We start from the raw sequence: 14,562 nt of genomic DNA, 5'->3' as shown, positions 1-14,562 counted from the left end.
GTAATACGTTATAACGTAGTATCATATAACGTAATACGTCATAACGTTATACCATATAACGCAATACGTAATAACGTTATACCATATAACGTCATACGTTATAACGTAATACCATATAACGTAATACGTTATAACGTTATACCATATAACGTCATACGTTATAACGTAATACCATATAACGTAATACGTTATGACGTAATACCATATATCGTATACGTTATAACGCTATACCATATAACGTAATACGTTATGACTTAATATCATATAACGTAATACGTTATAACGTTATACCATATGACGTTATACCATATAACGTAATACGTTATAACGTTATACCATATAACGTAATACGCTATAACGTAATACCATATATCGTAATACGTTATAACGTTATACCATATGACGTTATACCATATAAGGTAATACGTTATAACGTTATACCATATAACGTAATACGTTATGACGTAATACCATATAACGTAATACGTTATAACGATATACCATATAACGTAATACGTTATAACGTAATATCATATAACGTAATACGTCATAACGTTATACCATATAACGTAATACGTTATAACGTTATACCATATAACGTCATACGTTATAACGACATACCATATAACGTAATACGTTATAACGTAATATCATATAACGTAATACGTCATAACGTTATACCATATAACGTAATACGTTATAACGTTATACCATATAACGTCATACGTTATAACGTAATACCACATAACGTAATACGTTATAACGTTATACCATATGACGTTATACCATATAACGTAATGCGTTATAACGTTATACCATATAACGTAATACGTTATGACGTAATACCATATAACGTAATACGTTATGACGTAATACCATATAACGTAATACGTTATAACGTTATACCATATAAGGTAATACGTTATAACGTTATACCATATAACGTAATACGTTATAACGTTATACCATAAAACGTCATACGTTATAACGTTATACCATACAACGTATTACGTTATGACGTAATACCATATAACGTAATACGTTATAACGCTATACCATATAACGTAATACGTTATGACGTAATACGTTATGACGTAATACCATATAACGTAATACGTTATAACGTTATACCATATGACGTTATACCATATAACGTAATACGTTATAACGTTATGCCATATAACGTAATACGCTATAACGTAATACCATATAACGTAATACGTTATAACGCTATACCATATAACGTAATACGTTATGACTTAATACCATATAACGTAATACGTTATAACGTTATACCATATGACGTTATACCATATAAGGTAATACGTTATAACGTTATACCATATAACGTAATACGTTATAACGTTATACCATATAACGTAATACGTTATGACGTAATACCATATATCGTATACGTTATAACGTTATACCATATAACGTAATACGTTATGACGTAATACCATATAACGTAATACGTTATAACGATATACCATATAACGTAATACGTTATAACGTAATATCATATAACGTAATACGTCATAACGTTATACCATATAACGTAATACGTTATAACGTTATACCATATAACGTCATACGTTATAACGACATACCATATAACGTAATACGTTATAACGTAATATCATATAACGTAATACGTCATAACGTTATAGAATATAACGTAATACGTTATAACGTTATACCATATAATGTCATACGTTATAACGTAATACCATATAACGTAATACGTTATAACGTTATACCATATAACGTCATACGTTATAACGTAATACCATATAACGTAATACGTTATGACGTAATACCATATATCGTATACGTTATAACGCTATACCATATAACGTAATACGTTATGACGTAATACCATATAACGTAATACGTTATAACGTTATACCATATGACGTTATACCATATAACGTAATACGTTATAACGTTATACCATATAACGTAATACGCTATAACGTAATACCATATAACGTAATAGGTTATAACGCTATACCATATAACGTAATACGCTATGACGTAATACCATATAACGTAATACGTTATAACGTTATACCATATGACGTTATACCATATAAGGTAATACGTTATAACGTTATACCATATAACGTAATACGTTATGACGTAATACCATATAACGTAATACGTTATAACGATATACCATATAACGTAATACGTTATAACGTAATATCATATAACGTAATACGTCATAACGTTATACCATATAGCGTAATACGTTATAACGTTATACCATATAACGTCATACGTTATAAGGACATACCATATAACGTAATACGTTATAACGTAATATCATATAACGTAATACGTCATAACGTTATACCATATAACGTAATACGTTATAACGTTGTACCATATAACGTCATACGTTATAACGTAATACCATATAACGTAATACGTTATAACGTTATACCATATGACGTTAATCCATATAACGTAATGCGTTATAACGTTATACCATATAACGTAATACGTTATGACGTAATACCATATAACGTAATACGTTATGACGTAATACCATATAACGTAATACGTTATAACGTTATACCATATAAGGTAATACGTTATAACGTTATACCATATAACGTAATACGTTATAACGTTATACCATATGACGTTATACCATATAAGGTAATACGTTATAACGTTATACCATATAACGTAATACGTTATAACGTTATACCATATAACGTAATACATTATGACGTTATACCATATAACGTCATACGTTATAATGTAATACCATATAACGTAATACGTTATAACGTTATACCATATGACGTTATACCATATAACGTAATGCGTTATAACGTTATACCATATAACGTAATACGTTATGACGTAATACCATATAACGTAATACGTTATAACGATATACCATATAACTTAATACGTTATAACGTAATATCATATAACGTAATACGTCATAACGTTATAGAATATAACGTAATACGTTATAACGTTATACCGTATAACGTCATACGTTATAACGTAATACCATATAACGTAATACGTTATAACGTTATACCATATAACGTCATACGTTATAACGTAATACCATATAACGTAATACGTTATGACGTAATACCATATATCGTATACGTTATAACGCTATACCATATAACGTAATACGTTATGACGTAATACCATATAACGTAATACGTTATAACGTTATACCATATGACGTTATACCATATAACGTAATACGTTATAACGTTATACCATATAACGTAATACGCTATAACGTAATACCATATAACGTAATACGTTATAACGCTATACCATATAACGTAATACGTTATGACGTAATACCATATAACGTAATACGTTATAACGTTATACCATATGACGTTATACCATATAAGGTAATACGTTATAACCTTATAACATATAACGTAATACGTTATGACGTAATACCATATAACGTAATACGTTATAACGATATACCATATAACGTAATACGTTATAACGTAATATCATATAACGTAATACGTCATAACGTTATACCATATAGCGTAATACGTTATAACGTTATACCATATAACGTCTTACGTTATAACGACATACCATATAACGTAATACGTTATAACGTAATATCATATAACGTAATACGTCATAACGTTAGTCCATATAACGTAATACGCTATAACGTTATACCATATAACGTCATACGTTATAACGTAATACCATATAACGTAATACGTTATAACGTTATACCATATGACGTTATACCATATAAAGTAATGCGTTATAACGTTATACCATATAACGTAATACGTTATGACGTAATACCATATAACGTAATACGTTATGACGTAATACCATATAACGTAATACGTTATAACGTTATACCATATAAGGTAATACGTTATAACGTTATACCATATAACGTAATACGTTATAACGTTATACCATATGACGTTATACCATATAAGGTAATACGTTATAACGTTATACCATATAACGTAATACGTTATAACGTTATACCATATAACGTAATACGTTATGACGTAATACCATATATCGTATACGTTATAACGTTATACCATATGACGTAATGCGTTATAACGTTATACCGTATAACGTAATACGTTATGACGTAATACCATATAACGTAATACGTTATAACGACATACCATATAACGTAATATGTTATAACGTAATATCATATAACGTAATACGTCATAACGTTATACCATATAACGTAATACGTTATAACGTTATACCATATAACGTCATACGTTATAACGTAATACCATATAACGTAATACGTTATAACGTTATACCATATGACGTTATACCATATAACGCAATGCGTTATAACGTTATACCATATAACGTAATACGTTATGACGTAATACCATATAACGTAATACGTTATAACGATATACCATAGAACGTAATACGTTATAACGTAATATCATATAACGTAATACGTCATAACGTTATACCATATAACGTAATACGTTATAACGTTATACCATATAACGTCATACGTTATAACGTAATACCATATAACGTAATACGTTATAACGTTATACCATATAACGTCATACGTTATAACGTAATACCATATAACGTAATACGTTATAACGTTATACCATATGACGTTATACCATATAACGTAATGCGTTATAACGTTATACCATATAACGTAATACGTTATGACGTAATACCATATAACGTAACACGTTATAACGATATACCATATAACGTAATACGTTATAACGTAATATCATATAACGTAATACGTCATAACGTTATACCATATAACGTAATACGTTATAACGTTATACCATATAACGTCATACGTTATAACGACATACCATATAACGTAATACGTTATAACGTAATATCATATAACGTAATACGTCATAACGTTATACCATATAACGTAATACGTTATAACGTTATACCATATAACGTCATACGTTATAACGTAATACCATATAACGTAATACGTTATAACGTTATACCATATGACGTTATACCATATAAGGTAATACGTTATAACGTTATACCATATAACGTAATACGTTATGACGTAATACCATATAACGTAATACGTTATAACGACATACCATATAACGTAATACGTTATAACGTAATATCATATAACGTAATACGTCATAACGTTATACCATATAACGTCATACGTTATAACGTAATACCATATAACGTAATACGTTATGACGTAATACCATATATCGTATACGTTATAACGCTATACCATATAACGTAATACGTTATGACGTAATACCATATAACGTAATACGTTATAACGTTATACCATATGACGTTATACCATATAACGTAATACCATATAACGTTATACCATATAACGTAATACGTCATAACGTTATACCATATAACGTAATACGTTATAACGACATACCATATAACGTAATACGTTATAACGTAATATCATATAACGTAATACGTCATAACGTTATACCATATAACGTAATACGTTATAACGTTATACCATATGACGTTATACCATATAAGGTAATACGTTATAACGTTATACCATATAACGTAATACGTTATAACGTTATACCATATGACGTTATACCACATAACGTAATACGTTACAACGTTATACCATATAACGTAATACGTTATAGCGTTATACTATATGACGTTATAGCATATAACTTAATACGTTATAACGTTATACCATATAACGTAATATGTTATAACGTTATACCGTATAACGTAATACGTTATAACGTAATACGTTATAACGATATACCATATAACGTAATACGTTATAACGTAGTATCATATAACGTAATACGTCATAACGTTATACCATATAACGCAATACGTAATAACGTTATACCATATAACGTCATACGTTATAACGTAATACCATATAACGTAATACGTTATAACGTTATACCATATAACGTCATACGTTATAACGTAATACCATATAACGTAATACGTTATGACGTAATACCATATATCGTATACGTTATAACGCTATACCATATAACGTAATACGTTATGACTTAATATCATATAACGTAATACGTTATAACGTTATACCATATGACGTTATACCATATAACGTAATACGTTATAACGTTATACCATATAACGTAATACGTTATGACTTAATATCATATAACGTAATACGTTATAACGTTATACCATATGACGTTATACCATATAACGTAATACGTTATAACGTTATACCATATAACGTAATACGCTATAACGTAATACCATATATCGTAATACGTTATAACGTTATACCATATGACGTTATACCATATAAGGTAATACGTTATAACGTTATACCATATAACGTAATACGTTATGACGTAATACCATATAACGTAATACGTTATAACGATATACCATATAACGTAATACGTTATAACGTAATATCATATAACGTAATACGTCATAACGTTATACCATATAACGTAATACGTTATAACGTTATACCATATAACGTCATACGTTATAACGACATACCATATAACGTAATACGTTATAACGTAATATCATATAACGTAATACGTCATAACGTTATACCATATAACGTAATACGTTATAACGTTATACCATATAACGTCATACGTTATAACGTAATACCATATAACGTAATACGTTATAACGTTATACCATATGACGTTATACCATATAACGTAATGCGTTATAACGTTATACCATATAACGTAATACGTTATGACGTAATACCATATAACGTAATACGTTATGACGTAATACCATATAACGTAATACGTTATAACGTTATACCATATAAGGTAATACGTTATAACGTTATACCATATAACGTAATACGTTATAACGTTATACCATATAACGTCATACGTTATAACGTTATACCATACAACGTATTACGTTATGACGTAATACCATATAACGTAATACGTTATAACGCTATACCATATAACGTAATACGTTATGACGTAATACCATATAACGTAATACGTTATAACGTTATACCATATGACGTTATACCATATAACGTAATACGTTATAACGTTATGCCATATAACGTAATACGCTATAACGTAATACCATATAACGTAATACGTTATAACGCTATACCATATAACGTAATACGTTATGACGTAATACCATATAACGTAATACGTTATAACGTTATACCATATGACGTTATACCATATAAGGTAATACGTTATAACGTTATACCATATAACGTAATACGTTATAACGTTATACCATATAACGTAATACGTTATGACGTAATACCATATATCGTATACGTTATAACGTTATACCATATAACGTAATACGTTATGACGTAATACCATATAACGTAATACGTTATAACGATATACCATATAACGTAATACGTTATAACGTAATATCATATAACGTAATACGTCATGACGTTATACCATATAACGTAATACGTTATAACGTTATACCATATAACGTCATACGTTATAACGACATACCATATAACGTAATACGTTATAACGTAATATCATATAACGTAATACGTCATAACGTTATACCATATAACGTAATACGTTATAACGTTATACCATATAACGTAATACGTTATAACGTAATATCATCTAACGTAATACGTCATAACGTTATACCATATAACGTAATACGTTATAACGCTATACCATATAACGTCATACGTTATAACGTGATACCATATAACGTAATACGTTATAACGTTATACCATATGACGTTATACCATATAACGTAATGCGTTATATCGTTATACCATATAACGTAATACGTTATGACGTAATACCATATAACGTAATACGTTATAACGATATACCATATAACGTAATACGTTATAACGTAATATCATATAACGTAATACGTCATAACGTTATACCATATAACGCAATACGTTATAACGTTATACCATATAACGTCATACGTTATAACGTAATACCATATAACGTAATACGTTATAACGTTATACCATATAACGTCATACGTTATAACGTAATACGATATAACGAAATACGTTATAACGTTATACCATATGACGTTATACCATATAACGTAATGCGTTATAACGTTATACCATATAACGTAATACGTTATGACGTAATACCATATAACGTAATACGTTATAACGATATACCATATAACGTAATACGTTATAACGTAATATCATATAACGTAATACGTCATAACGTTATACCATATAACGTAATACGTTATAACGTTATACCATATAACGTCATACGTTATAACGACATACCATATAACGTAATACGTTATAACGACATACCATATAACGTAATACGTTATAACGTAATATCATATAACGTAATACGTCATAACGTTATACCATATAACGTAATACGTTATAACGTTATACCATATAACGTCATACGTTATAACGTAATACCATATAACGTAATACGTTATAACGTTATACCATATGACGTTATACCATATAACGTAATGCGTTATAACGTTATACCATATAACGTAATACGTTATGACGTAATACCATATAACGTAATACGTTATGACGTAATACCATATAACGTAATACGTTATAACGTTATACCATATGACGTTATACCATATAAGGTAATACGTTATAACGTTATACCATATAACGTAATACGTTATAACGTTATACCATATAACGTAATACGTTATGACGTAATACCATATATCGTATACGTTATAACGTTATACCATATAACGTAATACGTTATAACGTTATACCATATAACGTAATACGTTATAACGTTATACCATATAACGTCATACGTTATAACGTAATACCATATAACGTAATACGTTATAACGTTATACCATATGACGTTATACCATATAACGTAATGCGTTATAACGTTATACCATATAACGTAATACGTTATGACGTAATACCATATAACGTAATACGTTATGACGTAATACCATATAACGTAATACGTTATAACGTTATACCATATAAGGTAATACGTTATAACGTTATACCATATAACGTAATACGTTATAACGTTATACCATATAACGTCATACGTTATAACGTTATACCATACAACATATTACGTTATGACGTAATACCATATAACGTAATACGTTATAACGCTATACCATATAACGTAATACGTTATGACGTAATACCATATAACGTAATACGTTATAACGTTATACCATATGACGTTATACCATATAACGTAATACGTTATAACGTTATGCCATATAACGTAATACGCTATAACGTAATACCATATAACGTAATACGTTATAACGCTATACCATATAACGTAATACGTTATGACGTAATACCATATAACGTAATACGCTATAACGTTATACCATATGACGTTATACCATATAAGGTAATACGTTATAACGTTATACCATATAACGTAATACGTTATAACGTTATACCATATAACGTAATACGTTATGACGTAATACCATATATCGTATACGTTATAACGTTATACCATATAACGTAATACGTTATGACGTAATACCATATAAAGTAATACGTTATAACGATATACCATATAACGTAATACGTTATAACGTAATATCATATAACGTAATACGTCATAACGTTATACCATATAACGTAATACGTTATAACGTTATACCATATAACGTCATACGTTATAACGTAATACCATATAACGTAATACGTTATAACGTTATACCATATAACGTCATACGTTATAACGTAATACGATATAACGAAATACGTTATAACGTTATACCATATGACGTTATACCATATAACGTAATGCGTTATAACGTTATACCATATAACGTAATACGTTATGACGTAATACCATATAACGTAATACGTTATAACGATATACCATATAACGTAATACGTTATAACGTAATATCATATAACGTAATACGTCATAACGTTATACCATATAACGTAATACGTTATAACGTTATACCATATAACGTCATACGTTATAACGACATACCATATAACGTAATACGTTATAACGACATACCATATAACGTAATACGTTATAACGTAATATCATATAACGTAATACGTCATAACGTTATACCATATAACGTAATACGTTATAACGTTATACCATATAACGTCATACGTTATAACGTAATACCATATAACGTAATACGTTATAACGTTATACCATATGACGTTATACCATATAACGTAATGCGTTATAACGTTATACCATATAACGTAATACGTTATGACGTAATACCATATAACGTAATACGTTATGACGTAATACCATATAACGTAATACGTTATAACGTTATACCATATGACGTTATACCATATAAGGTAATACGTTATAACGTTATACCATATAACGTAATACGTTATAACGTTATACCATATAACGTAATACGTTATGACGTAATACCATATATCGTATACGTTATAACGTTATACCATATAACGTAATGCGTTATAACGTTATACCATATAACGTAATACGTTATGACGTAATAACATATAACGTAATACGTTATAACGACATACCATATAACGTAATACGTTATAACGTAATATCATATAACGTAATACGTCATAACGTTATACCATATAACGTAATACGTTATAACGTTATACCATATAACGTAATACGTTATAACGTTATACCATATGACGTTATACCATATAACGTAATGCGTTATAACGTTATACCATATAACGTAATACGTTATGACGTAATACCATATAACGTAATACGTTATAACGATATACCATATAACGTAATACGTTATAACGTAATATCATATAACGTAATACGTCATAACGTTATACCATATAACGTCATACGTTATAACGTAATACCATATAACGTAATACGTTATGACGTAATACCATATATCGTATACGTTATAACGCTATACCATATAACGTAATACGTTATGACGTAATACCATATAACGTAATACGTTATAACGTTATACCATATGACGTTATACCATATAACGTAATACCATATAACGTTATACCATATAACGTAATACGTCATAACGTTATACCATATAACGTAATACGTTATAACGACATACCATATAACGTAATACGTTATAACGTAATATCATATAACGTAATACGTCATAACGTTATACCATATAACGTAATACGTTATAACGTTATACCATATGACGTTATACCATATAAGGTAATACGTTATAACGTTATACCATATAACGTAATACGTTATAACGTTATACCATATGACGTTATACCACATAACGTAATACGTTACAACGTTATACCATATAACGTAATACGTTATAGCGTTATACTATATGACGTTATAGCATATAACTTAATACGTTATAACGTTATACCATATAACGTAATATGTTATAACGTTATACCGTATAACGTAATACGTTATAACGTAATACGTTATAACGATATACCATATAACGTAATACGTTATAACGTAGTATCATATAACGTAATACGTCATAACGTTATACCATATAACGCAATACGTAATAACGTTATACCATATAACGTCATACGTTATAACGTAATACCATATAACGTAATACGTTATAACGTTATACCATATAACGTCATACGTTATAACGTAATACCATATAACGTAATACGTTATGACGTAATACCATATATCGTATACGTTATAACGCTATACCATATAACGTAATACGTTATGACTTAATATCATATAACGTAATACGTTATAACGTTATACCATATGACGTTATACCATATAACGTAATACGTTATAACGTTATACCATATAACGTAATACGTTATGACTTAATATCATATAACGTAATACGTTATAACGTTATACCATATGACGTTATACCATATAACGTAATACGTTATAACGTTATACCATATAACGTAATACGCTATAACGTAATACCATATATCGTAATACGTTATAACGTTATACCATATGACGTTATACCATATAAGGTAATACGTTATAACGTTATACCATATAACGTAATACGTTATGACGTAATACCATATAACGTAATACGTTATAACGATATACCATATAACGTAATACGTTATAACGTAATATCATATAACGTAATACGTCATAACGTTATACCATATAACGTAATACGTTATAACGTTATACCATATAACGTCATACGTTATAACGACATACCATATAACGTAATACGTTATAACGTAATATCATATAACGTAATACGTCATAACGTTATACCATATAACGTAATACGTTATAACGTTATACCATATAACGTCATACGTTATAACGTAATACCATATAACGTAATACGTTATAACGTTATACCATATGACGTTATACCATATAACGTAATGCGTTATAACGTTATACCATATAACGTAATACGTTATGACGTAATACCATATAACGTAATACGTTATGACGTAATACCATATAACGTAATACGTTATAACGTTATACCATATAAGGTAATACGTTATAACGTTATACCATATAACGTAATACGTTATAACGTTATACCATATAACGTCATACGTTATAACGTTATACCATACAACGTATTACGTTATGACGTAATACCATATAACGTAATACGTTATAACGCTATACCATATAACGTAATACGTTATGACGTAATACCATATAACGTAATACGTTATAACGTTATACCATATGACGTTATACCATATAACGTAATACGTTATAACGTTATGCCATATAACGTAATACGCTATAACGTAATACCATATAACGTAATACGTTATAACGCTATACCATATAACGTAATACGTTATGACGTAATACCATATAACGTAATACGTTATAACGTTATACCATATGACGTTATACCATATAAGGTAATACGTTATAACGTTATACCATATAACGTAATACGTTATAACGTTATACCATATAACGTAATACGTTATGACGTAATACCATATATCGTATACGTTATAACGTTATACCATATAACGTAATACGTTATGACGTAATACCATATAACGTAATACGTTATAACGATATACCATATAACGTAATACGTTATAACGTAATATCATATAACGTAATACGTCATGACGTTATACCATATAACGTAATACGTTATAACGTTATACCATATAACGTCATACGTTATAACGACATACCATATAACGTAATACGTTATAACGTAATATCATATAACGTAATACGTCATAACGTTATACCATATAACGTAATACGTTATAACGTTATACCATATAACGTAATACGTTATAACGTAATATCATCTAACGTAATACGTCATAACGTTATACCATATAACGTAATACGTTATAACGCTATACCATATAACGTCATACGTTATAACGTGATACCATATAACGTAATACGTTATAACGTTATACCATATGACGTTATACCATATAACGTAATGCGTTATATCGTTATACCATATAACGTAATACGTTATGACGTAATACCATATAACGTAATACGTTATAACGATATACCATATAACGTAATACGTTATAACGTAATATCATATAACGTAATACGTCATAACGTTATACCATATAACGCAATACGTTATAACGTTATACCATATAACGTCATACGTTATAACGTAATACCATATAACGTAATACGTTATAACGTTATACCATATAACGTCATACGTTATAACGTAATACGATATAACGAAATACGTTATAACGTTATACCATATGACGTTATACCATATAACGTAATGCGTTATAACGTTATACCATATAACGTAATACGTTATGACGTAATACCATATAACGTAATACGTTATAACGATATACCATATAACGTAATACGTTATAACGTAATATCATATAACGTAATACGTCATAACGTTATACCATATAACGTAATACGTTATAACGTTATACCATATAACGTCATACGTTATAACGACATACCATATAACGTAATACGTTATAACGACATACCATATAACGTAATACGTTATAACGTAATATCATATAACGTAATACGTCATAACGTTATACCATATAACGTAATACGTTATAACGTTATACCATATAACGTCATACGTTATAACGTAATACCATATAACGTAATACGTTATAACGTTATACCATATGACGTTATACCATATAACGTAATGCGTTATAACGTTATACCATATAACGTAATACGTTATGACGTAATACCATATAACGTAATACGTTATGACGTAATACCATATAACGTAATACGTTATAACGTTATACCATATGACGTTATACCATATAAGGTAATACGTTATAACGTTATACCATATAACGTAATACGTTATAACGTTATACCATATAACGTAATACGTTATGACGTAATACCATATATCGTATACGTTATAACGTTATACCATATAACGTAATACGTTATAACGTTATACCATATAACGTAATACGTTATAACGTTATACCATATAACGTCATACGTTATAACGTAATACCATATAACGTAATACGTTATAACGTTATACCATATGACGTTATACCATATAACGTAATGCGTTATAACGTTATACCATATAACGTAATACGTTATGACGTAATACCATAT

This window comes from Bombus huntii, chromosome 1, assembly GCF_024542735.1.
Source record: "Bombus huntii isolate Logan2020A chromosome 1, iyBomHunt1.1, whole genome shotgun sequence".
Taxonomy (NCBI): domain Eukaryota; kingdom Metazoa; phylum Arthropoda; class Insecta; order Hymenoptera; family Apidae; genus Bombus; species Bombus huntii.
Note: the sequence above shows the minus strand (reverse complement) of the source record.